The sequence below is a fragment of the Patiria miniata genome, unplaced genomic scaffold, assembly GCF_015706575.1.
Source record: "Patiria miniata isolate m_02_andy unplaced genomic scaffold, ASM1570657v1 HiC_scaffold_28, whole genome shotgun sequence".
NCBI lineage: Eukaryota > Metazoa > Echinodermata > Asteroidea > Valvatida > Asterinidae > Patiria > Patiria miniata.
The window spans coordinates 7,289,059-7,301,761 of NW_024037067.1; positions in this window are offsets into that span (position 1 = coordinate 7,289,059).

The following is a 12,703-nucleotide window of genomic DNA, read 5'->3' on the forward strand; positions in this document are numbered from 1 at the left end:
CGGCCAGTTCAGAATATCTGATCGACCAGATATTGATCAATATATTGTTTTTGAGCTAAAAAAAACAGCTCAAATTAATCCGTTGGCGTTCAACTTTTGGCTTAATGTTACTACCCGTAATTAAAGTAATGGGCCTAATCCACGCATCATGTTAATAACACTAGTCGGCGCGTAATGTAATATCCATGCACCCTTAAATTTCGTCCCATTAGGCCTATATATATGTAATAACTTAGTGACCCGTAAAGTTCACGTGTTTTGAATCTGTAAAGTAATGAGAAGAAGATCCGCAATTTAATATAAAGTATGCATTTGCAGAATCCTGCTATTTAGGGACATTTCGAGGAACTTGCAACTTTTCAAGGTGATAATAATGGTTTGTTAATGTTAACGTTTTTGGGATTAATTTGACAAAAATTATCTGCAACCTTTCTTCAAAGCAACATTAACTTGAATCTTATCCTGACGTCCCATTACTGTCACTTCATTTTGACGTCATCTGGCACAACATAATACATGTACAAGCGGTATCTTTAAGAATATGAGTTTGATCACTGTAACTTATAAACAACATGAACAAAAATCGTGTTACTTTTTGTTGACATTGATAAATATATTTGATATCCAATAACAAAGTCGGTTGACCATTACTTCCGGGTCCGGGTCAACCGGAAGGTCAAACTTGATTAATTAAAAATGCAGACAGACGCCTCCTATTTAAAAACAATTCAAAATGGGTCGAGGGATCACGGATGACCATAAAACACAGTATGAAGATGACTTGATGACGTCATAACCTAAACGAGGGCCCTCTAGCAGCACCTTCAAGTATTTAACCATTTGCTATAACATTTTTAAAAAATTACCAATGCCGATTTAGGTATGTATATGACGTCACGATATTGTTACCAAATAAATATCTCATGACCATGACTAAAAACTTATTTTATATCCTTATTGGACAGTGGACCTGGGCAAAATGATACTGTTATTTGTTTTGAGGCTTTTGTTTGTGTTTTGAGTTTACTTGACTTGACCTTACTGCAACCCTGAAATAAAAGTCTACTTTTCAACTTGATAATTATGTGATATCAATTTGAACAGGACAAGACTGGGAGAATCAGTTTCCACAAAAAGTAAAATGGAACTCGGAATTGTGCGTTTGTTTTTGCCACAAGAGCATGGCAATCAGGCACCCATTTCTATAACAAAAAAATGAAGCCTCTTCCAATTTTAAATTTGAAAACTGATTTCTTTGAGTTTTAAAGGTTTTATGACACATTTTATTTGCGCATCAAACAGTTGCCCAAGGCAATATCCATCACACAAAATAACAAATGTACGCGGTACATTGCAACTGGGTTCAGAGTATTTTTTTCACTTTCTAACATTAAATCACTTGCAATTTGATTCCCGGTAACGTCTTGATGACATCACACAATTTGTCCACATTTTCAAAAAAGGTATATATTTAAGGATTGTGTCTATATTTTGACGTTAAGTTTGTCGTCCCGGTGCCTACCCAGAGGAGAGGTCAAGCGACTTTGCCTGGAGAATGTAATATAATTATCAATATCTATAGTCCTTCAGATAACATTAAATAACTATAATTTTGTCATTCAATTCAAAACTTATAAGTTAACGAAAGTCAGGTTTATGAAGAAAATCAGTCCTACGGTAATACCTGATGACGTCATAATAACGTCACGGTAATATCTATACGGTAATATGACTCGGAACTGATGTTCAGTCCAACTTTCAAGTTCATAATATGAACCGTTTGGTAGCGGAGAAAACTATTGTCCAAATCATCCTTCAAAATTGATATTAACAGCCCGATCACCCGACAAAAGTCTCTAAAAATATGAAGCTCCCCAAAATCATCATAAAAACAAGCAAATTCATATTTTGTCCCTAAATAGTGGCAAATTCATACTTACTACATCTCGGTCCTTCTGATTACATTATAGATCAAAAACACCATAATTGTAAACAATACGGGTCACTTCAGTTATTACATAGCCTATGGGACAAAATTAAGGGGTAGATATGAAACTACGCGCCGATTGTTATTAACATTATGGGCCCATTATTATACATATATAATTATGGGTAGTAATATAATTATTAGCTCAAAGTTGAACGCCAACAGGTTTCTTTGAGCTGTTTAATCTCAAATGCAATATGAATATCCGACTCCATACGATTATATGCTATTTTTAGTATCATAATAGGAGAGTGACCTGTCATGTGCGAGGGATTAACCAATAATAGGGAAAAGGTGTCCGATTATTGGAGTCGGATTTTCATATGACACCGGCCGTGGAAATTCGAAAAATGTGGGCCGGGGGCGGGGGGGGGGGGGGGGGGGGGGTGCTGGACAACATACTACACTAGGGGGTATACTGTTGATGATACACGTGTACATTACGTATACTGGCGTATATATGATCAAAACGTCGCATTTTATGCTTTATTGTATATTTTTGTGATTCCATTTTCAGTGATATTGATTGCATTTAGTTTGGAAGTTCGTTAAATACGTCGTACTCGGCATTTTTGTTCGTTTCTCATCATGAACAAGGGGGTTAAATACCCCCCCCCCCCCCCCCCCCTGGTCAAAACGTGGGGCGGGGTGGTATAATATTTACGACACTGTTTATCAATGTCTGGTCGATCAGATAAGAGAGCATTAAAGTTGGTACTTCTGGGGTATGGCACCTTGTTCAATAGATTTGCAAATTGAATTGATACTTTTCTAGCTTTACATTAGTTATGGGCTTTCCAATGAGGCATCGCACCACATCAAAAATCGGCCCGTGACAGGTGAACAATTAATTAAATTGAACTTTTGAATAAAGAGTGGGATGCTCCTAATCCGTTCTGAATAGTGTGCGCAATTTCTGAACTAGAGCACGCCATTTAAATACCCCTTTTATATAAAGGCCTAAAAAAAGCAAACAAGCAAATTTATTTCTTAGAAGGCATATTATATTCGTTCGAAAAATAAAATCGAACTTTGGAAAAAGCACGTATATACCAAATTTAACATGAATTTTTTTCCCGTTTAGTTCATGATTTATAAATGAAAGTAAATCACGTTAAAAATATATTGGAATGCCTGATGACGTCACAACAACGTCACGGTAATATGTATCACTCGGTGTCAGGATGTTCAGTCCCAAGTTTCAAGTTTATTTTATGAACCGCTTTGAAGACAGTTGCGGCAAAGAATACAATTGTCCAGATCACCCCCTCCTTTACTTGAACATGTTAGATCAACAGCCCGATCGATTACCCAACAAAAGTTCAACAAAATATTGAGCGCCCCAAAATATTCCTAATTCCCAACTTGGATCAATAAGAGATGTTTTGAGCTCAAAAACAGCTCAAAATGTAATCCGCCCGGGCGGAATAGTTATCCGCCCGGGCGAAATAGTAATCCGCCCGGACGAAAAAGTGACTCCGCCAGGGCGAAATAGTAATTCGCCCGGGCAAAATAGTGGGCCAGCATTTTGTTTGGGCATGTCCTAAATACGCTTCTGTAACTTTCACATTAAGGAACAAATGTTGAAACCTGACAGTAACCAGTGGCGTAGCCAGGAATTTTTCAGTGGGGGGGCGCTGGGGGGGGGGGGGGGGGGGCTGGAACATTTCATGGGGGGGGGCGTCAAGCAGGGGCGTCAATCGCTTCTCAAAAGTGGGGGGGGGGGGACATACCTTGATCATAACTGATGCAAGCGCGAATCCCTTACGGCGTGGGGTTCGGGGCCCGCTTAAGGGCCCCGAAAAAAATTGGATTCTAGATGTTCTGTGGTGTGATTTGAAGCAATTTCTTACGACTTTCCTCCATGCTTTAACTAATATTTTCTTGGCAAAAGATAATTATTTGAACATCGTTTTCGAGGTTGGAGACATTGAATCAGCTATCGGTATTCTGAGCTATTGGCGTGGGGTTCGGGGCCCGCTTAAGGGCCCCGAAAAAAATTGGATTTTCGATGCTCTGTGGTGTGATCTGAGGCAATTTCTTACCACTTTAACCAATAATTATCTTAGCACAAAAGATAATAATTTAAACATAATTTTCGAGGTTTTCTCAGCTAAAGGCATAAGAAAATTTTGTGAACATTGTTTTCGAGGTTGGAGTCATTGAATCAGCTACCAGAATTCTGAGCTATAGGCGTGGGATTCGGGGCCCGCTTAAGGGCCCCGAAAAATTTTGGATTGTAAATGCTCTGTGGTGCTATCTGAGGCAATTTCTGACCACTTAAAACAATATTTTCTACGCAAAAGATACATTGAAGTATATAATAGGGCCCATGGCGTCATGTAGATCAATGATAATTTTTTTAGAAACTCAAAATCTCAGTGGGGGGGGGGGGGCGACTGGGGGGCGACAAGGTTTCATGGGGGGCGGTCGCCCCCCCCCCCCCCCACGCCCCCCGCAGGCTACGCCACTGCCTGACACCATTTCAGCGGTTGTGTACAAAAGTCTATGGAGAGTCAAGAAACATTTTTTAAGTATTTCCTAACAAAATTGGAAATGTTTCTCAGTCCCAGATTCATGTCTAATCATCATTTTGCAATGACTGACCTTCATTGAGATGTTATATTAAGAAAAAAGTGGCGTCAGGTTGCAACATTTTCTCCCATATTAATATGAACAAATTGGGAAGGAAATGATTATTTTTAAGGAGGTGTGGACATAATAATTACAATGTGTAGAGTTTGGGGCACAATTTCTATTCATAGTGTTGTTGAAGGAGGCTAATAAATGAACACACACCGAGAAAGAGGTTGAGTTCTAAAAACTACTTGTTGGAAACAGTGTACAGGTATATAAAACGAGTGCGCGTGAATAGCGACAAGCTGAAGTTGACTAGTACTGATTTAAGTGAAAATATAACCATGGTGAAATACATTCAGGAAAGGGACTTGTACGGTTCACGTCAGGTCATGGTCAAGATGAGGATTGATAGTTGTGTACATCTCAGAACTTAACTCAATTACGATTTATTGCTCAGTGGTCATGGTCAGAATTAAGGCAGTGTGTGCTGAAAGTTAATAAAGTGTACTAGTACTCCCCCTCCAGATCGCAAATGGAATGAAGCGAGCGCCACACAAGATAAGGGTAAATTACATGTGAAAATGTGATAAAACATGTCTTGAAGGGAAATCTTATGAAAGTTGCCCAACAATTTCCTATGCGAAAAAGCAAACTACATGTACCATGAAGAATGCACGACTTGGGAAATCATAAGCTTGTGAATATACCTTTATTCTAGGAATACCCTAAGGAAGCTGATAGTTGACACATTTAGCAATATGGTCTCATGAATTGGAAAAATGAAATAGAATGGAATTAAAAAAAGAAAAAGAAACAAATAATAAAATAATATTCATTGAACTACTTGAATGGTTATTTATGGAAATATTTAGAGTAGCTCCGAAAACTACTTCTGCGGCGGAACAAGGTATATAAGGTCTGACTTGTAGTACGGATACCAAGCATGACCAAGGGAAGTGTTTCAGTCCATTTTTGGTTAGAGTCGGCCTTAAGTGGAGCTTTGAACTGCCTATGAAACTCTACTTGTCCGTTGGCAGCAGTGATATGAAGTAGTTTGGGTGCTACCTAGCATGTCAGTCAGTGCTTTGAAAAGCGATGACTCAAATTGCCGTCCCCTGTCAGTTGTTACGGCTGTCGGTGCTCCATAACGTGCCACCAGTCGGAACAGGATCTCACACCGTACTGCCTATCCGTCGGGGTTTGCAAGAATGATACCGTTTCAAGAACAAGACCTGCCCGAACTCGGCCAATGAGTGCTTGCTAGATGATACTTCTTTCATATTATATTCTAGATTTTTGTTACTTCTCATCGGGATGCCAAAATATCTACGTTTCAGTTTTGTCCAACATGAAATGATCAAGTTTTAAATTTAAGATCGAATGTTTTATATTAGCTACATAAACATCGATTGGTATGGTTAAACCCCAGATCAGAATAATTTTGCGAACTCTCAGGGTTACATGTTTTCAACAATAAATAGAAGTGCGTGGCAGTTGGTGGAGCATCTGAACTTCTGAAACATCTTTTAAATAAGAGGCTGAAAGTTAAAAAAAAAAAAAAAAAAAAAAAAAGGAATACAAATTTGATGCAACCTCACAAAAGGAAGCGGGTGGGCCGCTGGTGGTTTTCACGGATTGGATGGAGCAACAAAACATGAATCGATTTTTAAAACAATTTTCAAAATAATAAAAACGGTAAGACGGTTTCAGCTGAAACCAAATAATTGCAGTTGTAATGCTGCCACTAAAAGCTTCCAAATAGGGGAACATAAATTCGTTTTCTCTCAGAAAGTGGGTCCTTGAGTTTGATGAGACTTTTGACATACGACAATTATGTAATCGGTCTGTGGTGTATACAGGTGCTCATATAGCTCGTTTTGTCAGTTGAAACGAGTAATGCTCATTCACTACAGATTGAACAAACTTACGTCATCTAATTAATACCATTCTTCTTGTGTGGGTAAAAACTGTGCAGGTTTAAATTGCCCCCCCCCCCCCCCCCCACCAAAAAAAAAACTGAAATGAAATTAGATTATATGAAATAAATCACTAGTTGTATTTCTTTGGTGATTTCTTAAACCACATTGTGCCTGGAATATACACAAACAAAATGTGGGAGCAGAACTGAAAGATGTTATGCTGACATTCTCATGTGGCCGGGGTACGGTTTATCTATACCAATCAAGTTTTTATGTAGCTGATGATACATTACATTCGATCTTAAAACTTGATCATTTCAAGTTGGACAAACTGTAATAAAAAGGGTTTGGCATCCTGATGAAAAAGAGAAATCTAGAATATGCATGTAATATGAAACTTGAAAGAAGTATAATCTGACAAGCACTCATTGCGTTTCCCTCGTACCCCCGTCCTGCAAACAGTTTGCAGGGCGGGGGTACGAGCGAATCATTGCGTGCGAAAAGGTTTTGACCAGTCTGTGTATATGGAGATCAATGGTTTTGACAGTGTCAATAGAGGGCGCTGCTTCTTATGTTTTTCTCATGCAGAATTTTCGGCGTTTTTTTCCTGGAGTATCTCATTCCCAAACAAATTGTGGATCGGGAACAAAGTTTTTTTTAGATATGGTACATCATAATCTACATGTCTGGAAAGTTTTATGACATTTGGCGGACCAGATCGCGTATCTGGAAAACTAAAGAGTTTTCGGCCTCTCGTCCCACGGACTAATATAATGATCCATATACTAGGTGGTATCGAATCAGGATACAGGAAGAAAATTTCCTACCCAGGGCTTACTACTGGAAACGAAGTTGGAAATAAAGTAAGCACTGGGGACGAGGTTGGAGCTCCACGGAATCTTGTGAAGGAAGTGGGCATTGCATTCTGGGTAACTTATGACCTATATAAAGACATCCAGCTGCAGCTGTTTAAGACCGCAGTTAGCTAATGCACGCAAATTGTATAAAAAAAACTTTCTCATACCGGATGTGATTTCTTTTTCATTGCGGACCATGTAGTATAGTATATTATGTCGCATTTTTGGCCTTTGCATTTTTTTTGGCTAAAGAAGGAAACTTTGTCATATTTGGATGGAGTTTACCTTCCTAAGCCAGAAATCCATTGGTAACATTTTTTCCATCTACCATGTGGCGGCCATCTTGGATATCAATATGGCGTCCATTTCGGACCTAATTTGTATCAGGACTTCAGACCGGGATTGTCACATGAAGTCCATTTTGGTGGCAAACGCTATGTTTTTGATACCAAAAAACCCAAGTAAGGTATTGTTGACGGGGTACTCCCAATGGATGGCAGCCATTTTGGATATTTCAAAATGGCCGCCATTTCGGACCTAATTTGTATCATAACTTCGGACCTGATTGTCATTCCATTTTGGTGGCAAACCCTATGTTTTCGCTACCAAGGAACCCAAGTAAATCAAATTTGACGGGATACTCCCAATGGATGGCAGCCATCTTGGTAAAATGGCAACCATTTAGTACCTAATTTGTATCATAACTTCGGACCTGATTGTCATATGAAGTCCATTTTGGTGGCAAACCCTATGTATGTGATACCAAGGAATCCAAGTAAATCATTGTTGACGGGTAAGCCTCCTGCTTATATAGTGCGGACGTCTTACCCAACGGGTACTCCCAATGGATGGCAGCCATCTTGGATATTTCAAAATGGCCGCCATTTCAAGTTCGGACCTAATTTGTATAATAACTTCGGACGTGATTGTCGTATAAAGTCCATTTTGCTGGCGAACCCCATGTTTTTTATACCAAGGAACCCAAGTAAATCATTGTTGGTGAGGTACTCCCAATGGATGGCAGCCATCTTGGATAATTCAAAATGGCCGCCATTTCGGACCTAATTTGTAACATAACTTAATTCGGACGTGATTGTCACATTTTGGTGGCAAACCCTATGTTTTCGATACCAAGGAATCCAAGTAAGTCAAATTTGACGGGGTAGTCCCAATTGATGGCAGCCATCTTGAATACTTTAAAATAACCGCCATCTTGGATTTCATTTTATAATAACGTACGTTGCACCTGAATGTCGTAAGAAGTCCATTTTGGTGGCAAACCCCATAAATTTGATACCAAGGAATCTAAAAAATACATTATTGATGAGGTATATATCCCCGATGGATGGCAGCCATCTTGGATATTTCAGAACGAGCGCCATTTTGCAGTTCAGTTTTTAAAGGGTCTCTATAGCACGGTGACAAGTGTTGACCATTCGTGGACTGCCTAATTATTGTCAGTAGTAGAGCGGCATAGTGACATAATTGTGCACTTTGTGGTTAAACTTGGTATGTCACGTCTTCATTCCTTGACGAGAATTTTCAGATATGGAGGCATTTCATATCTGACCCCTGGTGACCTCTGTGAAGGGTCAATGAACGGGAAGAATGAAGAATCCAGATGCCACTTCAGCGGTTGTGTACAAAGTCTATGGAGAGTCGAGAAAGTTTTTAAAGTAATTTGCCTAACAAAATTGGAAATGTCTTTTCAACACTTTAGCAATGGCTGACCGTCCTTGAGATGATTATGATGAAAAAAAGTGATGTCAAGATGCAGCATCTTTTCACAATGAACTTTGTATACCCAAAATGCCGCTATTTATTTAATCTTTCAAATGCCACTTTTCATGACCTAAGTCTAAATAGTGAAAAAGAAGTGTATTTTAACAATTATTTTATAGTATGTAATGATTCAGACCCAAAGACAATTTTGTCATGACCTCTGATCTCTGTTTCCTAGTTTTAAGAATATAAGATGTACATCGGACAAGCATCACACTCTAACAGTGACCATGCAGTGGGCTGTGTAATAAGGTTTAAAATGTGGTTACCCAAGTCCATCTGGATAGCAGAGCGTAATAAGAAGTTAGAACACAATAGTGAATACTGCTTGACATTTGTACATAAATTATACTCCATTGCATTCCAATCGCGGCATGTTGAGTCTGCCATTAATTTAAAAAAGAAAGAAAATTGAGTTCAGAGGTCACCTCAAAATTGTTTGTGCACGGGGTCTGAGTTCAATACATGACTATGGAATAAATATGATAGATATCGATAAATAAGGTATACAAAGTTCAATGACCTCTCCAAGGTTTCAGACGTCAGATATGATGTCCTCACATCATGAAAAAGTGACATTTACCAGAGTTAATCTTATGAACATCTAAAGTTATAGGTCATGATTTCTCGAAAGGTCACCAGAGGTTATATGTGAATTGTCCTACATGTAAATATATTAATATTTTCTTTTCATAGCATGAACACCTAAAATTTAGACTTAGATCGTGAAAAGTTGGGGTTTAAATAGTAAACCTTATACATATAGCTATAAATAAGGTTTACGAAGGTCAATTGGCCTTTTAAAGGTAACTGAAGGTCAGACATGAGTTGTTCCCAAATCTGATCATAAATTTCATTGCATGATGAAGACCTATGACGTAGACTTGGGACATAGGAAAGTGAAGTTTTTAAGAATACATGTAATTGTTAAAGGTTATTGACTCTCAAAGGTCACCAGAAGTCAAATATGAAATGCCTCTTACATCTAAAAATGATCTTCAAGGCATGAAGAACCAACATGCGAAGTTTAATTCATAATTTTATCACAGATTGCACAATTCTTGGTATTATTGGGGCTATACAGCTCCACTACAAGTACGTGTGAATGCTGTCTACAGTAAGCAATTAGTAAGTCCACTTCAGGTTGTTTGTATGCCTGGGTTTCTTTTTGTTCGTAAGTGGCTCTCTGCATCAACTGCATCACATGCCCAGACAACCCTGGTCCTGTCGTGGCTCAAGGGCGGATCGGGGGGGGGGGCTAAGGGGGCCATGCCCCCCCCCCCCCCCAACGAATCCATCTTTCCCTCAAAAACATTGGTTAAAGTGGTTGCTTCATCCATATTAAGTCTGTACATGTACATATGGTATTTTTCGAAACAAACAAACAGTACACATGGATAAAGTAAATGACAATCTTCTGTCTTAAAAGATCCTTTTCATCGGAGATGGAAGGAGGGAAGCTCATTACTCATGAGTTCTCAATATGTATTTAATACAACAATAACGGCAAAATCGTTCAAAATATGTTGAATTGGTGGTTGTCAGTGTGGGTATACACCCGTCCCTACGCGTAGAGTCGACACTTCTGACCAACCCACTTGACAATAGTCATCTTGGAATTCCAAGAAAGACTAAGGAGCATATATATGTCACTCCCATAACAAGATTTACAATATAACCAACATCTAATCGATTTTTGTTACTTCTTAGGTACTTCTGTTGGGAAAACTCTTTGTTTCCACAATTTATATGGTATATTGCAAGAAACTCTTAATGATACATAAACAAATTAAGACGGATGCCTAAGGACTGCCTCCTTGATACCTCTACAGTACTTGTCCATACCGCTTTCATTCAAGTGAACCCCATCAATCAAAATGTCCCCTTCGGTTGGCCCTACGTTGACAATAGCAGTGCACCCCCTCAACATCTTTTAATTTCTTAGGGAGAGCCGCATTAAATCGTCGCACTCTACGATTAAATGTATTTACATCAACTTACCCTGGCCTAAACACTTTAGAGCGTTCTATTATAGTGAAGAATATCGAGGAATGAGGAACAATACCCCAAGTTCTCAAAAGTTATAAGAACTGCAACACTTTGGACACCAGCGTTGATAGTGTGATACTTGGATAACAGAGGTCATTTGAACCAAAGTCAACGACTAAAGTGTCGATGGGGTCCCTCTTTAAAAGCACGAAGGTAAAATCTGGGATTCGAGAAGACCCTACTATATGTTAGGCCTGGATGCCCCTCTAAGGACAGCTTGCATGTTCCGGAGAGACCAATGAGGTCGAGCACTGACTGATGCTGCGGGCCTCCCGAGACAGTCGCGACACGTACGAAGGAGTGACCTAACAAGAATACATGTGGTCTCTCTGGCACACCGCTTGCTACACGAGCTTGCATCGTTAAGGCAAATGGCCAACCTAATTAAAGAAATGGTGCAATTAAGGTATGGTTAAGTCAAAATTTTAAACAAACAAACAACTATATGAAATTCTTTCATGCTGGTTTATATGTACACGAAATGCATGGAGAAGGAGATGGCGAGGTACAAAGGAGGTTGACACCACGTATCGTCCAACAGACGAACTGTCCTTGTCCTCAACCACTAATCACTACTCGACATGAACGTATCAATAAGTGTTAAACCACCAAATCCCGCAACTGACAATTAGAGTGGCTGTCATAACATGCAGTTAGTATCTATGTAACATCTTTCGGCCAGCTGCCCGAGTTCCTCCAGACGCTCTGAGCGTCGCAGCACCTGGTTACGTTCACTTAGACCATGAAGGTTATTATTCCTCCATGATTTGACTTGGCTTGAAGTCATCTTTACTGTTGGTGTGTGATTTGATTGGACCAGACCCTTTCACACTTGTTGTCTTTGATCCGTCATATGGTTTGGACTGACTAGGTGGGGCTGCCAGGACTCCCTCTGATTCTGAATCGCTGCAATCTAGGGCACTGAGTTTCTCATTATCAATCAAAGGTAAGCCATTTAATGGGTCTTCCAGCTTTTCAAGTAAGCCTCTAGGATCAGGAATCAACATCTTCCGATTTACCCACTTCTCAACTCCTCCTGTCATTGGCCTACTGGCATACAGGTCCTTTGCAGAATTTGTCTTCACGACAATGTATTGATCACTACCAAAGTGATCTCGGAGCTTATGGCACTCAGTAAACCCGCAATTTTTCAGCAGGACGGGGCTACCAACTGGCAGAGCAATTGCATGGGCTTGTCGTACCGCCTTTTACTGGCATCGGCAGCCTTTACCATCCGCTCTTTCGCCATCTTGAATGCACGCTGGATGAGTTCTGCGTGATTAGCGACTGTGTCATCATCCCAGCTTTTGTAAGCATTATTAAGGAGGTGATCCAGGGGAACTGAAGGCTGTCTCCCGAACATAATAGTGTACGGGGCATATAGCCGGTGATGCTATGAGGAGTTGCGTTATAGATGAAGACTAGATGTGGCAGGAGTTGGGGCCAGTCGCGTCTGTAATTTTTCTGGTCAAGAGACTTTATCAAGCCACAGAGCGTCTTATTAAAGCGCTCTGTTTGCCCGTTTACCT